At 41.1% G+C, this 18,670-nt stretch overlaps 1 pseudogene across 1 annotated transcript in view; it reads left to right on the forward strand.

Annotated features, from left to right (window-relative positions):
• The window catches only part of LOC311100314 (phosphatidylinositol 4-phosphate 5-kinase type-1 beta-like), a 33,635-nt pseudogene extending 15,230 nt beyond the window's left edge, over window positions 1-18,405 (forward strand). Inside the window, exons 4-13 of the transcript XR_014615717.1 lie at window positions 1,373-1,490; window positions 1,927-2,079; window positions 2,275-2,571; window positions 7,249-7,445; window positions 7,608-7,688; window positions 7,794-8,015; window positions 8,132-8,272; window positions 8,406-8,529; window positions 17,696-17,795; window positions 18,037-18,405. The product of XR_014615717.1 is annotated as a phosphatidylinositol 4-phosphate 5-kinase type-1 beta-like (transcript). The remainder of the gene's footprint in view (window positions 1-1,372; window positions 1,491-1,926; window positions 2,080-2,274; window positions 2,572-7,248; window positions 7,446-7,607; window positions 7,689-7,793; window positions 8,016-8,131; window positions 8,273-8,405; window positions 8,530-17,695; window positions 17,796-18,036) is intronic.
• The last annotated feature ends 265 nt before the right edge of the window (window positions 18,406-18,670 follow it).

Consider the following 18,670-nt stretch of genomic DNA (forward strand, 5'->3'; position numbering starts at 1 on the left):
GGCACATCTCAATAGGGTCCAGGTATGACATGGCACAAGGGGGGCCGATTTTAATAGTTTAATTGTTTTACCTTTACTGTTGAAAAGCGATATCCCAAGTATAAATACAGTAAAGTACTCACAAAGGTTAAACAAATTAGTAGGGCATTCAAAGAGTTGGTCTGATGGGAATCCGTGATCTTGAGAAACAATATAGGAGCAATAGAGAACAGAAGAGGAAATGCCAACACCCTGCCTTGTGCTATGTCATGACATACCTGGACCACCTATTGAAATGTGCCTTTTGTTAAGTAAATCAGGTGTTAAATAAGGTGAAATGAGACTGGAGTGCCACTTTAAGGGCCCAACAAACCCTACGCAAACAGAGTGCTGGAGTGTCATATACTGTCTGTTTCAAAATATTAGCCACACAAAAGTACGTAGGAAATGAAGCTCTCTCGTTGCATTTTAAGTGTCTTTAAAGTTAGCAATTGTGTCTAAAAAAATACTCAATCTTGCTAAAAAAATAATAATAATTAAACCTTTTTGTGTGTACTTTACTGTATTTATACTTGGGATATCGCTTTTCAACAGGATTGTTTTTTTGTTTTTTTATCGCTGGAGGACGTCTTTAAAACTACAACACTTAGCTTGACATGCATGACCCTCAAAGCTTCACTGAAAGATGCACATCTGTTGTGGCATCAGTTAGGCACTGCTTATCACAAAGCTGATGCTTATTGTATACTTCAAAAGCTTCCTTGTAGGGGTCAATCACTCAGTCACAATATTCTCTGTTTGCTCTAACTCAGTGGTTCCCAAACTCTGGGGCCAACTTACTCTTGAAAGCTGTAATAGTAGAATACTTCAAAATTAGGTAGTGCATCAGCAGTTTTCCCCATGTCATGTCAGTCATTGCTCCCTCAGAGAGCTATTTAGGTCGCTGGTTTGAATGTCCGATCAGGCAAGGTGGAAAAATCTGCCGTTAATCCCCATCAACAAAAACTGTGCTGTGGATTTCGATAAAGGCAGCCCCCCGCATCGCTCTGATTTAGAGGGGTTGGGTTAAATGCGAAAGACACATTTAGGTTGAATGCACTCCATTGTGCAACTGATTAGGTATCTCTTATAACGTTTTAGAAATGACCAGAACCAACTTACTAGCCCATGTCAGCTAATGTTTTTTGTTCCCCAATGATGGAAGGGGGGCCCGAGTGGAAAACGTTTGGGAACCACTGCTCTAGCTGATACATTTGTGTACTGTGCACTCTTCTCTCGGGATGCAAATGTACATATTTTCAGTGATAAATTAGTGTTTGTAAATGGATGTATAGGATTGCTGTTGTACACTGATAACACTAATCTGTTTGTGTGATAATGCTTGGGTTGTCAGTGAGGGGAGCAACATGACCCCAGCGCACCACTTCCCAGACTTCCGCCTCAAAACCTACGCCCCTCTCGCCTTCCGCTACTTTAGGGAGCTCTTTGGCATCAAAGCAGATGACTACCTGGTTAGTGTGGAAAGCCCTTTACAGAAAACACTCCTACACACCATGTGCTTCTCTGATAATACAGTATACAATCATGTAGTAATACACCCCATCAGAGTTCTATCAATAAGAGCACAGTGTTCCCACTGGGCACAGATGTCAGTTCAATGTCTGGTTGAGTTGTTAACTAACGTGAATTCAACATTCACATTGGGTTTAGGTTAAAAGTTGGGTGAAAAAAAGAATTCCCTTAAGTTGATTACCTTTTTCAAATCCAATCAGTTTTCTACGTTAATTCAGTGTCATCACATTTGAATTCTTTGGTTGAAATGATGTGGAAACAATGTTGATTCAACCAGTTTTTGCCCAGTGGGTTTGATTTGTTAGTTGAAAACTTCCTTGTTGCTGTCCTGTCTATATAAATGCATGCTATTGGTTCTTCCTGTATGAATTCCAGTACTCCATCTGTAATGAGCCTCTGATCGAGCTGTCCAACCCCGGGGCCAGCAGTTCCTGGTTCTACCTGACCAGCGATGATGAGTTCATCATTAAGACTGTGCAGCATAAAGAGGCTGAGTTCCTGCAGAAACTCCTTCCTGGTTACTACATGGTGAGCCTCTCCCTTAACACGAACACCATTCCTGTCACAATAAATAGAGCAACTCCTATCAGTTCTAGTGCCTTCAGGAAATTCTTATTCAAAGATTGTAAAGTTTTATTTAAATGTTAGCAACATGTGTGAACTATTCTCAAATGTGTCTTAAATATGTAAATGTTTCTCTTTTTCCATCTTGTTTTATTTCAGAATCTGAATCAGAACCCGAGGACACTGCTACCGAAGTTCTACGGCCTGTACTGCATCCAGTGTGCTGGGTTCAACACCCGCCTGGTGGTGATGAACAATGTGTTGCCCAGGGCCCTCCAGATGCACTACAAATACGACCTGAAGGGCTCCACCTACCAACGCCATGCCTCGTGCAAGGAGCGTGCCAAGTTCTCGCCCACCTTCAAAGACCTCGACTTTCAGGAGATGCTTGAGGGCCTGCACTTTGATGGCGACACGTACAGTGCCTTAATGAAGACACTGCAGAGGGACTGCAGGGTGAGGCCACTCGCAGTTGATTCACTTACATATTGGTATTGCATATTCAAAGCATGAAGGCTAGTCAAATTGGTGTTGTTAGAGGGACATTTTTGTTCCTTCAGTAGCATTTGGTTGGATATTTCTCATTGAACTTTGAACGCTCATTGGCGATAATGTTACATAAGGATGACCGGCCTCTCCTCCATCACCTTGAGCCCTTCTGAATGACTGCATTATTACTGCATGTTGTTTGATTAGTGGGAAAGCACAGTAGACTCCTCAACAGAGGAACTGGACTGAGGCAGAATAACAGTCACCCAACACAATGTGGTAGTTAGGCAGCAGCACAGTAGGGTAACTCAGGCACTGTTAAGGCCTTTGTTTAGAGGAGTTATAGTGTCACATCAGTGTTGGTCAGAAGCAATGTTCTCTCTAAGCTGCGTTATGAGCCCGCGCAGAGAAGCACGAGATTGAACTAAACTCAACTTTCTAGAGTTTTCCCCTTTAGTTAACACTATCAACGTTTCGCTCTACTGTGGGAATTGTGATTGAATCAACGCAATATTAGCCACTTTCAATTGTAATATACCGAAACAAAACAACTATGCAAGATTTAGAATGCAAAACTAACCAAGAGATTTTCTTGTAGGCAGAGCGCATTGGAGTAGGATTCTATTCCATTGACAGGCACAACTCCGACCCGTACACAGACCTGTGTGCCATAACCAATCTTCTTCTTCTGTGGTATAATGGCATTCACAACAATCGGATGTGCATTCCGCCACCTACTGTGCGGGTGGATAATAAGGATCCCAAAAAAGGAAATAATGTGGGCAAAAATAATAATAATCAAACAAACTATCAAAAAATAAATTAACTAAACAAAATCAACCTGCTTTTCTGTAAAAAACGAATTCTTAACAGGTCCCTACACAGGCTCAGAAGACTCCTGTGAGGGCGGGACATTTCCTAGCGACAATAGTCCTTGCAGTGCTTCTGCCGTGAAGTTCTGGAACCCCAAAAACTTATCGGCTGCAGATATAATGATGTCCAGCTCCTTGGACTTCTAAGACACTTGTGCTGTACAACTAATCACTGTGGCTATAAATGACACAAAATCCACCTTCTTTATGTATCCAGATCACTCGATTGACTTAAAACAATAGCAACTGGTTGCGATGCATCCAATGACAAATCTTCAACACTATTGCCTCTTGCCCCTTTGACTCTCTTCCCTGCCTCCACATAGGAGAACCGCTACACAGCCCTGATCCTTGACACCTCGAACCACCTTCACCCTAACAGGGCACTCAAGGAAGTCCGGAGTATGATCCCCACCACAGTTGCAACAGTTTCCATTTACCGATTCTTCAATACCATACTTCTCCCATCTGCAAACATTTGACATGTGCCCATATCCCATATTTACAATTCTCACACTGTAATGGTTTGGACACAAATGCTCTCACCGCATACCTCACATATCCAAGCTTCACATGTTCAGGTAGAGTCTCCTCAAACAACAATAATATCGATAGGCTTTTCTCCTTCCTTCCATTTACCATACGGGTCAGGCGACATGCGCTGACCACTCCTGGGATTTTCTGACTAAGGTACTCGTCATCTACACTACCGGTCAAAAGTTTTAGAACACCTACTCATTCAAGGGTTTTTCTTTATTTTTACTATTTTCTACATTGTAGAATAATAGTGAACACATCAAAACTATGAAATAACACATATGGAATCATGTAGTAACCAAAAAAGTGTTAAACCAATATAAATATATTTGAGATTCTTCAAATAGTCACCCTTTGCCTTGATGACAGCTTTGCACAATCTTGGCATTCTCTCAACCAGCTTCACCTGGAATGCTTTTCCAACAGTCTTGAAGGAGTTCCCACATATGCTGAGCAGTTGTTGGCTGCTTTTCCTTCACTCTGTGGTCCGACTCATCCCAAACCATCTCAATTGGGTTGAGGTCGGGGGATTGTGGAGGCCAGGTCATCTGATGCAGCACTCCATCACTCTCCTTCTTGGTAAAATAGCCCTTACACAGCCTGGAGGTGTGTTGGGTCCTTGTCCTGTTGAAAAACAAATGATAGTCCCACTAAGCCCAAACCAGATGGGATGGCGTATTGCTGCAGAATGCTGTGGTAGCCATGCTGGTTAAGTGTGCCTTGAATTATAAATAAATCACAGACAGTGTCACCAGGAAAGCATGCCCACACCATAACACCACCTCCTCCATGCTTTACGGTGGGAAATACACATGCGGAGATCATCCGTTCACCCACACCGCGTCTCACAAAGAGACGGCGGTTGGAACCAAAAATCTCCAATTTGGACTCCAGACCAAAGGACAAATTTCCACCGGTCTAATGTCCATTGCTCGTGTTTCTTGGCCCAAGCAAGTCTCTTCTTCTTATTGGTGTCCTTTAGTACTGGTTTCTTTACAGCAATTAGACCATGAAGGCCTGATTCACACAGTATCCTCTGAACAGTTGATGTTCAGATCTGTCTGTTACTTGAACTCTGTGAAGCATTTATTTGGGCTGCAATTTCTGAGGCTGGTAACTCTAATGAACTTATCCTCTGCAGCAGAGGTAACTCTGGGTCTTCCATTCCTGTGGCGGTCCTCATTAGAGCCAGTTTCATCATAGCGCTTGATGGTTTTTGCGACTGCACTTGAAGAAACTGTCAAAGTTCTTGAAATGTTCCGTATTGACTGACCTTCATGTCTTAAAGTAATGATGGACTGTCATTTCTCTTTGCTTATTTGAGCTGTTCTTGCCATAATATGGACTTTGGTGTTTTACCAAATAGGGCTATCTTCTGTATACCCCCCCACCTTGTCACAACACAACTGATTGGCTGAAATGCATTAAGAAGGAAAGAAATTCCACAAATTAACTTTTAAGAAGGCACACCTGTTAATTGAAATGCATTCCAGGTGACTACCTCATGAAGCTGGTTGAGAGAATGCCAAGAGTGTGAAAAGCTGTCATCAAGGCAATGGGTGGCTATTTGAAGAATCTCAAATATAAAATATATTTTTATTTGTTTAACACTTTTTTGGTTAATACATGATTCCATATGTGTTATTTCAATGTAGAAATAGTAAAAATTAAGAAAAACCCTTGAATGAGTAGGTGTTCTAAAACTTTTGACCGGTAGTGTATATCCAATGAGACTCCAGCTATAACTCCTTTTGCAGGCGCCCTGCTCCGAAGATCAACACAGGTTACTTCTGACATGGGCAATTTTGCCAGATGCAGTGCACACTTCTTCTGTTCTTCGACACAATTAACTAAAACAAGGCTGCTTCTAGTCACCTTGATTGAGTCCACCTTTCCCACTGCTTTCTTCACAGCCCTCGATATTACAAATGGATTTCCCAAATGAACCTCCTTGTCCAAAAAACGCAGTCCAATAAGAAATGCATTATGGGACCGGTCCTTGTCTTCTACTACAACTTTTGCTCGTTTTGTTCCATTCTTTGATTTCACTATGTTCCATTTATTATCACACACTTCACTTGCCGCACTTTCAGATTCAAGCACAGTCTCCATTTCCCCACCTAACCACCGAGGGCCTTCCCGCCATAACCAATCAGAGCTGCAGTAAGCCTATATGCAAATAGCCATTGCCATATATGGATCTTTACCATTCACTTTGAACTGGACTTTGTTTAGGCTACAGTATGAGTGGTCGCGAGTAGATGCGCTTGTTTTGAGATCAAAGTGAGTTCTGCATGTAGCCAGGTGTGCACATTGGTTCATATTCTTTGCTAGTTAGTGAGTTATTAGCCCAGTTATAGCTCATTTCTAGTCAACAATAGGGGAGTGGTTGCTTCCAACGAGCACAAAATGTGTGCATTTCTAGCCATCTTTGAAAAGCGAGTCGGGTAAAGAGCTTTTTTATGTCTTAAAGGGGAAGTGTTGTATTTTGAGACGACTTTGAATAAGCTAAGTAGCCAATAGCCAAAGCGTGGCATTATTTGTCTGATTCTCTGTAATAATGGTATGGGAATAATAATTAATTTTATGTAAAGTGGTTTCTTGCATCAAACACAACATTTTCAGTCACCTCCTTGTCTGAAGGACAAGTGGATATACAGGTTAATGTCAAGCCCTGCATGTTTTTTTCTCCAAAAGTCTCATGGAATGTAGGCATTGAACACCACACAGGCTGAATGATAGAACAGCTATTTTCATGTTAAAATGTTATGGGATGCGTTTTTCTCTATTGTTTTTGATGGTAGGCCACTCTGTTAGGCCTACATTATGATCAAATAGCCACAGTAACCTACTTGGCAATTGTTGAAACTGTAACTTAAAGCAGGTACAGCCTCAGTGTTCACAGTAAACGCGTGCCGGAAGTTGCACAGAATTTTCACAACGTTCAAGTTTGTGCTCAGCAGACCAGAAATTTGCTCAGTGCCTACATTTTGTTGAGGGAACATTGGTCAGAAGGCTAGAGGTTTAAGTGTTTTTGGTTTGCTAATCCATCTTTGGTGGCTAGTTTGACAAGACTTTCAGCACGGGTGGTTGTCGAAGGTCTCGGGGAGTGGTCACTTAAGAGGATTGTTCAGAATTGTTTATTAAGTGGGAACAAAATGTGGTCATGTTTGTGCTTTGGTCACGTGTACTTTTATGTTCCTGTCATATTCATCTGTGTGGATTCTGTGGTCAGGTCCTGGAGAGCTTTAAGATCATGGACTACAGTCTCCTGCTGGGGGTGCATGTGCTGGACAAGAAGTGTCTGGACAGGGGGGCCAGGGGGGACAGTAAGCGCCTCAATGGCCAGAGGGTCCTCTACTCCACTGCCCTGGAGTCCATCCAAGGGGAAGGGGACGGCAAGGTTACAGAGCCAGTGGCAGATGATGACACGTGAGAGAACATTCACCTTCATAAGGCCCTTTCACTAATGACATATCACTGACTACACAATGAGTCATTGTAAACGTTAGTACATTGTATTATTCACACCGTAATTCAGTCATACACTGCATAGCAGCTGGTTGAGATGTAAATTCATTTTTTGTCTATCAGAATGGGTGGAATTCCAGCTAAACACAAAGATGAGAAGCTGCTGATCTTCTTAGGGATTATTGACATCCTCCAGTCCTACAGGTAAGAGCTTTTTGTGGAACCACTGTCATCATTTCCATCAAGAAAAACGTATCTATGTTACACATAACGTAACTTATCTTTGTAACATCTGTACTTCTTTTTAAGGTTCATCAAGAAGGTGGAGCACTCCTGGAAAGCCCTCGTACACGATGGGGTAGGCTACAGTGTGTGCGCGTGTGATTGTATTCATATTCCATTTGGCTCTCATAGCGGCCTGACACCTGTGTATGTTTGTGTGTCAGGATACAGTGTCAGTTCACAGGCCCAGTTTCTATGCAGACAGATTTCTGAAGTTCATGGGCGGCACTGTATTCAAAAAGATCCATCGTAAGTGACTTCTTTCACTCAAACACACTCAAATAGACCTTATAAATGTTCCCATTCCTTTTCTTAGTCAATAGTTGTAGATCAACTTTGTTTCTCTCTCTCTCTCTCTCTCTCAGCTGTAAGAGGAGCATCCTCCAAGAGGAAGAGGAGCTCCATCCATGCGATGAGGTCAGCCTCCCAGGAGGTACTGTCCCCCCAAAAGGAGGAGAAGAAGGACGAGAGAAAGGCCCAAAGCATGGATAGCCTGAACGGACAATGTAGTCACCCTTCATAAAAAAACGACACAACCCACAATCTATTGGGCCTGGACACAAACACACTTCTCACGTCATGCACTCTCTGCTTTATCCTTTGACGGTTTTTTTTGTATTTCTCTGTTTTGTTCAACAGTAATGAGTCCCTACAAGCAACCTGACCTAGTCCTACTCCCTAAATGTTTAAATCAGGCTGTTTCCTCATCCTCCTCCACTCTTGAGAAGATCAAGAAAGACCTTGAGGAGCACCTGGAGAATAGGTACAGTGTCGACTGCACATACAATCTTTACACCTTCCCCACTGAACACAAACTGGTTGAATCAACGTTGTTTCATCGTCATTGGAATCCAATGGAAAATACATTGGATATGAAAAAAGTTGTTTTGAGGGTGAAATTTCAACCACCGGATTGCGAATGTCATAATTGTAACCAATTTTCAACAAAGACAAACCTTGTTAAAATATGTTGAATTTGTACATTTGAAACAATGTCAGATCTTCAATGTTATATCCACTATCAGAAATAAAAAAGATAATAGGCTGGGCAGCACTTCCTACTGGAGAGTTGATCTACAACTATTGATTTGGACTCCCATCCAGGGAACTATTGATTTGGACTCCAATCCAGGGTACTATTGATTTGGACTCCCATCCAGGGTACTATTGATTTGGACTCCCATCCAGGGTACTATTGATTTGGACTCCCATCCAGGGTTTTAACCAAGCCCTGCTTTGCTTTTATATTTGTCACTGACTACTACCAATGTGCTATCATGAGAACAATTATTGAGAGATCTCTTAATAACTAAATATATTAACTGTTTCTATCGAAGTCATTCCAAAGCGTAGGTTTAACAGAGCAAATGAAATGTAACCATACTTAATACAGTGCCTTCAGAAAGTATTCATACCCCTTGACCTATTCCACATTTTGTGTTACAGCCTGAATTCAAAATGGATTAAGTAGATTTGTTTTCTCACCCATCTACACACAATACCCCAGAATGACTGTGAAAACATGTTTTTAGAAATGTTTGCAAATTTATTGGAAATTAAATACAGAAATATCTCATTTACATAAGTATTCACACCCCTGAGTCAATACTTTGTAGAAAGAAGCACCTTTGGCAGCGATTACAGCTGTGAGTTTTTCTGGGTAAATCTAAGAGCATTTGTCTATTATTATTTTCTAAATTCTTCAAGCTCTGTCAAATTGGTTGTTGATCATTACTAGACAACCATTTTCAGTTCTTGCCATAGATTTTCAAGTACATTTAAGTCAAAACTAACTTGGCTACTCAGGAACATTCACTGTCTTCTTGGTAAGCAACTCCAGTGTAGATTTGGCCTTGTGTGTTAGGTTATTGTCCTGCTGAAAGGTGAATTCCTCTCCCAGTGTCTGATGGAAAACATATTTTGCCTGTGCTTAGGATTTTGCCTGTGCTTAGCTCCATTAAGTTTCTTTTTTTATCCTGAAGAACTCCCACCGTCCTTAATGATTACAAGCATATCCATAACATGATGCAGCCACCACTATGCTTGACAATATGGAGAGTGGTCCTCAGTAATGCTTTGTATTGGATTTGCCCCAAACATAACACTTTGTATGCAGGACAAAAAGTTAATTGCTTTGCCATATTTTCTGCAGTATTACTTTAGTGCCTTGTTGCAAACAGGATGCATGTTTTGGAATATTTTTATTCTGTACAGGCTTCCTTCTTTTCACTCTGTCAATTAGGTTAGTGTTGTGGAGTAACTACAACGTTGTTGATCCATCTTCAGTTTTCTTCTTTCACAGCCATTAAACTCTGTAACTGTTTTAAAGTCACCATTGGCCTCATGGTGAAATCCATGAAGGGTTCCTTCCTCTCCGGCAACTGAGTTAGGAAGGATGCCTGTATCTTTGTAGTGATTGGGTGTACCAATAGGTGCCCTTTGCGAGGTATATGGAAAACCTGCCTGGTCTTTTTGGTTGTATCTGTGTTTGAAATTCACTGCTCGACCTGAGGGACCTTACAGATAATTGTATGTGGTATTGTGGTGGAAAATCTAATCAAGTGAGAGAGACTGTCATTTCTTCAAACGATCGATCTTTATTTGATATCGATTAAATATTGCAATAATGAAGCTGGTCAACGACCACCCGTTAGGGAATCGTTGAGAGCCGATCAATACAGGAAATGCTGAGGTCTAATATAGTGGACCTAAAAATGCTTAGTCATGGCTGGTTCCACCCCAGATCAGGGCATCATAAGCTACCTTGTTTTCTTCTTGTGGCTATGTGTATCGGGTCATAGTGAACAAACAAGTGATAACGTTAGTTCTGTTACTCCTCTCTGTTCAAGCCAGCCTCTGTTCACCTCATACAGTGGGGAAAAAAAGTATTTAGTCAGCCACCAATTGTGCAAGTTCTCCCACTTAAAAAGATGAGAGGCCTGTAATTTTCATCATAGGTACACGTCAACTATGACAGACAAATTGAGGAAAAAAATCCAGAAAATCTCATTGTAGGATTTTTTATGAATTTATTTGCAAATTATGGTGGAAAATAAGTATTTGGTCACCTACAAACAAGCAAGATTTCTGGCTCTCACAGACCTGTAACAACTTCTTTAAGAGGCTCCTCTGTCCTCCACTCGTTACCTGTATTAATGGCACCTGTTTGAACTTGTTATCAGTATAAAAGACACCTGTCCACAACCTCAAACAGTCACACTCCAAACTCCACTATGGCCAAGACCAAAGAGCTGTCAAAGGACACCAGAAACAAAATTGTAGACCTGCACCAGGCTGGGAAGACTGAATCTGCAATAGGTAAGCAGCTTGGTTTGAAGAAATCAACTGTGGGAGCAATTATTAGGAAATGGAAGACATACAAGACCACTGATAATCTCCCTCGATCTGGGGCTCCACGCAAGATCTCACCCCGTGGGGTCAAAATGATCACAAGAACGGTGAGCAAAAATCCCACAACCACACGGGGGGACCTAGTGAATGACCTGCAGAGAGCTGGGACCAAAGTAACAAAGCCTACCATCAGTAACACACTACGCCGCGTGGGACTCAAATCCTGCAGTGCCAGACGTGTCCCCCTGCTTAAGCCAGTACATGTCCAGGCCCGTCTGAAGTTTGCTAGAGTACATTTGGATGATCCAGAAGAGGATTGGGAGAATGTCATATGGTCAGATGAAACCAAAATATAACTTTTTGGTAAAAACTAAACTTGTCGTGTTTGGAGGACAAAGAATGCTGAGTTGCATCCAAAGAACACCATACCTACTGTGAAGCATGGGGGTGGAAACATCATGCTTTGGGGCTGTTTTTCTGCAAAGGGACCAGGACGACTGATCCGTGTAAAGGAAAGAATGAATGGGGCCATGTATCGTGAGATTTTGAGTGAAAACCTCCTTCCATCAGCAAGGGCATTGAAGATGAAATGTGGCTGGGTCTTTCAGCATGACAATGATCCCAAACACACCGCCCGGGCAACGAAGGAGTGGCTTCGTAAGAAGCATTTCAAGGTCCTGGAGTGGCCTAGCCAGTCTCCAGATCTCAACCCCATAGAAAATCTTTGGAGGGAGTTGAAAGTCCATGTTGCCCAGCGACAGCCCCAAAACATCACTGATCTAGAGGAGATCTGCATGGAGGAATGGGCCAAAATACCAGCAACAGTGTGTGAAAACCTTGTGAAGACTTACAGAAAACGTTTGACCTGTGTCATTGCCAACAAAGGGTATATAACAAAGTATTGAGAAACTTTTGTTATTGACCAAATACTTATTTTGTATCTCCACACAGCTGTGCCCTTGAAGGATATGAGAAGAACAGGATAGACTGGGACACTGTGGTCACTATCAGAGGCTCTTTCTCTTGACCGTATTACTAAGTTGAACAGAGGCAGAGTGGAAAAATACCAGCTTCTTCTTACAAGTCCTCCAAACAGACAGTTGGAAATTTACAGATTTAAGGCTCATACAGCGCATGTGCATAACAAAAGTTGTAATTTTGCCACGACATTCCTCCCTTTTTGAGATTAATCTCAACCTAATATAAAATTACAAGTAAGCATGTAAGTAATAATTCATAATGTAAGGCAATTATGTCATAATCTAAGCAAAACCTCAACCAAGCAGAATATGAAACATTGTAGGAGAGGGCTTTCTTACACTAGTACATTGTAAATGGCTTCTGTTGTGCTACTGAGTTTAAAACCTTTAACCGTCTACACATACCCTATACAGTTCTAACTTGCCAGTGTCTATCCTTTCTCAGAAAAGCGTTTGCTCCAAGAGTGCGGATGCTTAGGAGAGAACACCTAGCAATCACAGCATCTGGGCATTCAGACAATATTCCACACCCACTGAGCCGACCTTGTGAGAGCATACCTCTGTCTACAACAGGCGCATTTCTAAGTATGCAACAGGTCAAACATCACTGTCTTCAGCAGTAAAGGGTAGCTCAGCTAATCCTTCACATCCTGCATTCTGGCCCTGGTCATGGCAACAGTTAACATTACATTTGGCCTTGAATTTGTTACCAGTTTTAAAAACATATTGCAGCAAAACTTCATGAGGATGAGCAGCAAAATCAATACAATGACTAAAACAAAAGTCAGACACAGTTGCATGATCCACCCTCCAAACCCGGTATTATCTGGCCTAGCAAACGACGGTGGGCCTGTGTGATTGTGAAATACAGAGAACGTCATGGGGTCAGGGTTACATGGTATCTCAAGTAAGAATGGTAAGTCCATTTGCATAGTCAGATTTACCCCTATGGGAACTCCCACAAGCGGTAAATCTGCTCCTACCTTAACTTAATTGTATCCCATAAGGTAATTCAAGGAATTGTCAAATTGATTAGTGACAGGTGTCCCTCATTCAGGGGCAGCGCACTCTCTCTGTCCTTGCCATGGTCCGAATCACACATAGGACTATTGCTAAATTAAACACTTTTTCCTAATCATTAGTGTTTACCCTGGACCCTCAGACTTTATTTCAAGACATTTCAAACATTGTGTACCAGGTTTACATTGGGTTTTTCAGTACATTTGTTATCAGGATAATGTACATGTGTGCAACCAAAACTCTGGCAATAGAAACTTTTGAAAATGTCATTTGTTTGCCCTTTAATGTGTATAATTTCTAACCTGTGAAATATCCACTAAAACCAAAATAAAAAGACCCCACACAGTAAATCGAACACGGTATTAACACCATTAACAAATATTCATAACATAAACATTTAGTTAGTTTTCACTTTGCTAAATCTTAATCAGTCCAAACCATTTAAAATTTGAATTCTTACTTTCCAGTTAACTTTCCAATTAACTTCACCTTCACATGATGCAAAACATTCTTAAGGGAGTCATTTAAACAATTAAAAAGTTATACAGAAGTAAACTTTTCATCTGTACAAAGAGGACAATCATCACGTTGATGCATCGATCTCAGTCCTCTTAAACAATGGGGCAGCTATAGTTTGCTGGACTCCCGTCCTGAGCCTGCCATTGGCTCACGCTGCAGCGGCTGTTATTTAAGTCTAGCCGTGGAACTATGCTGGTATTCTTCAGTTGCATTGTGGCCACTTCTTCCAGGGCCCATACAACAGCTGCAATGAAAAGACTGACCACGAAAGCAACAAACATGATGCGTAGAGTCCAGTCCTGGTCCTCCCATGGCCACTGGAGTCGCCTATGACGATTCATCGGCTTGTACATCTTCGTCTGGGTTGTGGGGCACCTTCCTGCAGTGGCTGGCATGAACCCACAACGACCTCTCTGCAACCGTCAGGAGCACCTGGAATGGACCAGTCCAGCGCTGTTTGTGCCAAGTCTTTCTGCAGAGGTCCTTGATGACCACCCAATCTCCTGGCTGCAATTTGTGGAGCTGTCCTCCCTTTGGTTCAGGCAAAGCCGCTTTTATCCTGGGGAAAATAGACTTCAGAACATTGTATAGTGCATCACAGTAGCTTACCATTTGATCCTCGCAACCCATCAGTGTCAATCTGTTCTGATATTATTATTATTATTATTATTATTATTATTATTATTATTATTATTATTATTATTATTATAAAAAAAGGGGTTTACACATTTTGCAAAAAATTGCTCCGCAAATACAGAAAACCCTGGAGCAAACCAAAAATTATTTACAATTCCCACTTACAATTCTCACACATTGTTAACAGCACATTCTGGTAATGGAGCAGCCTTTCTGGGGTGAGGTGAGCAGTACGTGCCTGTGAAATGAGAGCATGAACAGTGTGAGGAACTTTAAAGGTTAAAGGGCACATTGACATTGCTACAGCTCTGAGGCAACACCCCAACCCTCTCACCACACTGTTAAGTCTCTTAGAGTAGTATGCAACGGGCGGCTGCTTCCCACTGTGATCCTATATAAGGACAGATGACATAAAACCATTTTTAAAAAATCCAAACACCAAGTGCCTGCAAACACTCAGGAGTCCACTTTATCTTGTCCTTCATCACCATCTTGTGGCCAACAGAGATCAGTGTTAAAACAGTTCATCATTATTAATTCACAATCATTCTGTTATTGTGTGTGTCCACACATCAATTAATGGGGTACCCCTCTTTATTTGTTTAGTTATTTTACTGTGTCTACATTTCTTAACAGCCGTCAACTCTTAGCTAGATCAATCAGTTAACTAATTCCTGGCCTATTCTAAATTAAATTCAAAAAATTAAGTTCCCGAGAGTTCAGGTATTCTTACTACACGTGTCAACTCACTTGAAAACTAGGAATCCGTTACATCAAGAACACCTTTTCAAATTGTGTACACAGGCCTTCTCTACACGAGGCTCAAAGCATTAGCTTTTAAAACGTAGAATTCTAAAGTCTTCACCGGTAGTGCTGTGAAAGCAAGGGTTAGCAGTTACAACACTGCTACAACTAGCAGGCAGACAGAAAATGGTATTAATGGAAATCGGTCATAACTCCTTCAGTCAGTAGCTTAGTTATAATTTTTTTAAACTACAGTCTACCGCAATCGTAGATCTTATAAAATTTAGGAAGGTCTAAAGGAGTCCACTGAGTTACAACAGTACTCTTAGTCATTCCAATACCAAATGTATTCCCCTTAAACAAATTTCATATATTTCAACGCTAAGTTCCCTCAGAACTAAATTTTCTTCAATAAAAATGTTTTATCATTGTTTCCAAGAAATGTCAGTCTCACCCTATTTATCTGTCTCTGTTCGGGACACTGTATCCACCCGCTGACACTCAACCAGATCTTAGGCAGGTCCCTGATTTCTCCTTCAGTGGAGTGCGGGTTTTCTTGAGCCACTTGGTGTGGCCCCTGTGCACGGTTTAACCTAGGTCCTCAGGAGCAGTCAGCAGATGGAGTTTGGTGTCCCATCTGGGTCGCCAAGTATTGTGGTGGAAATTGTAATCAAGTGAGAGAGACTTTGTCATTTCTTCAAACAATCAATCTTTATTTGATATCGATTAATTATTGCAATAATGGAGCTGGTCAACGACCACCCGTTAGGTGATCGTTGAGAACCCATCAATACAGGAAATGCGGAGGTCTTATATAGTGGACCTAAAATGCTTAGTCATGGCTGGTTCCACCACTCCCATGCAGATCAGTGCATCATAAGCTACCTTGTTTTCTTCTTGTGGCTATGTGTATCGGGTCATAGTTTTGCAATGGAGCCCTCTTTGTCTGGAGAACTAAATGAACGGTTCCAGCGCTGTAGAAACTATCTATTACGCTTTGTTTCGGAACAAACCGGATCACTCGGAGTTCCAATGCGGCAATTGTTTACTTGCCGAGGATTATAGGCTTGAGGTGGCTTCCTTGATCACGCAGGTCACACAGCTGTGCCCTTGAAGGATATGAGAAGAACAGGATAGACTGAGACACTGTGGTCACTCTCAGAGGCTCTTTCTCTTGACCGTGTGACGAAGTTGAACAGAGGCAGAGTAGATAAATACCAGCTTCTTACAAGCCCTCCAAACAGACAGTTGGAAATGTACAGGTTTAAGGCTCATACAGCGTATGTGCATAACAGAAGTTGTAATTTTGCCACGAGAGGTACAGAGATGAGGTAGTCATTCAAAAATAATTTTAAACACTATTGCACAATTGTGAGTCCCTGCAACTTATTATGTGACTTGTTAAGCACATTTTTACAGCTGAACTTATTTAGGCTTGCCATAACAAAGGGGTTGAATACATAATTCCACTTTGACGTTATGGGGTATTGTGTGTAGGCCAGTGACAAAAAAACAAAATGTAATCAATTTTAAATTCAGGCTGTAAGACAACGTGGAAAAAGTTAAGGGGTGTGAATACTTTCTGAAGGCACTAAGTCATATAATCAATTATACTATTTAGGCCTATAAGGCATTTGCAAAGTCATCAACAGTTATTGTTTCAATTCAACCCAGGGTTCAACTTTAGATCTTTGGTTGAGATGTAGACGTGAATTCAACATATCATTAATTTGTAGACAAACTGGAATTAAAGCCAGACTCTGTCAGTGGCACAAAGATGCATCTCCTTCAAATGTTGATATTTGGTTGCGTTGACAACCAAACACAAATAGCCTATTAACTTGTCGACAAGTTAACAAATGATATGTTGGATTCACGCTCAGATGAATGAATCCAAGGATTAGATATACTTTAAATGTTGATATTTGGCTGCGTTGTCAACCAAACACAATTAAATAATACTTTTGTAATACAGTAAATAGCTGAAAGTTAAGGCTCTTACAAACGAATGTAACAGTATTTATTCAACCTTAAAATGAGTCACACATCCATGGCCACATTTTGAAGTTAGCCTACTGTAACTATAAATGTCTTCTTATGTAATCATAGAAAGCATGCATGTTCAAGGTCGCAGGTCTGTGGAGATCTTCACAATTGCTATAATAATCTGTGCAGAATCTTGAACAGCATTGATCACTTGCACTATGTACTTTTAATGTAATCTCAACTGCAATCCAGGTCATTTGGTTGTGCTATTAGATGAAGCACAGTGATAACACAAGTTGTTGTATAAATAAAACATATCTGACATTGTATTCCCATTTTGAATTTTGTGCTTTTAAATGGTTGAAAGCATAGTGATGGCACATTGGGAATTCAACAAACCTCTGGCTGTCTTTTTGAGTGGGTGAATAAAGGTTGAAATCTCATTGGTCAACGTCTCAACCAAATATTACCAAATTTCCATGTTGAAATTATGTGGGGTGCCCAGTGGGTCCTCACCCTGATTGTACACCGCACCACTTCATATACACCAGACCTCACCCACTCCTTAGCCACCTTAGCACCCTTATACCTTTCAAGGTTAACCCCTTGATGGAATCAACAGTTTGTTCTATTAGACAGTGATGGAGTTATTTATCTCTGTTGTCATTGTAACTCTTCCCACTGTCTCCCCAGTGATAACCGTCGTGACTCCAGTGCGACTGTGGCCCTGGAAAACACTGTCCCCTCTCTCCATACCCAAGGCAACCCAGACTCTGTACACATTGTCTACTTGGTGGGTGTACAAGATACACTATGCATTTATTTAGGAGTCATTATCTGCTTAATAGTGTCTATGACATCATCACTTCTGCTTGTCTCCTTTTCAATGTGTCTCTGTGACAGCTGCATCATTTTTGTTCTTCTCTATTACCAATCCTCTGTGTGAAATCCCTGTCTGTTTGCTAATCTATGCCATCATCACCAACAGTGCTCCACTCTGTTACATCACTGATTCTCAACCTCTTATGTTCTAGTGAAGAATGATGGAAGAAGATGAAAAGTCTCTTCCAACAGCACCACTAAATAGACAATGACCTCTCTAAGCATCAACTGCACACGAAACACTATTATGACAGCGCTCCAATACAGACGGTCCTGCCTTTGAAGTCATGACCTGCACTATGAAGCAGCTTTCTCCTGCTACCGTACACTTTGCTGCTACTTTAAAATCAGGGACAATCCTAAGGTTTTCAAATGGAGATTACTAGAAACAGTCACCTTGTGGAGCATGTCAAATCACTTCTATTAAATGCTTCTCTATGTGATTGATTCTGGATTTTAATGTTTAAATGTCACTCATAATAATGTTCAAATCGCTGAGGCTGGATCCCTGAAAGATTAAATCTGTCAATTTTATTTGATTTTAAATAAAGCATTAAAAAACATTTACATACATGCATAAAGAGACTCTTTTTATGCAGAATTTAATGAAAATAAATAATCTAGAATAGGACAAGAAGATAATGTATTGAGCAAATGCTTTATTTACATGACATACTTCTGAGACCCCAGAACTCAACCCATTAAGTCATATCACAATCAGTGCAGTAGACCTTGGACACAAGGTAGAGGGGACTTAAGGCTCACACACATCGCACCGAATGTGGG

Source organism: Coregonus lavaretus, assembly GCF_964263955.1.
Source record: "Coregonus lavaretus genome assembly, chromosome: 24".
Lineage (NCBI taxonomy): Eukaryota > Metazoa > Chordata > Actinopteri > Salmoniformes > Salmonidae > Coregonus > Coregonus lavaretus.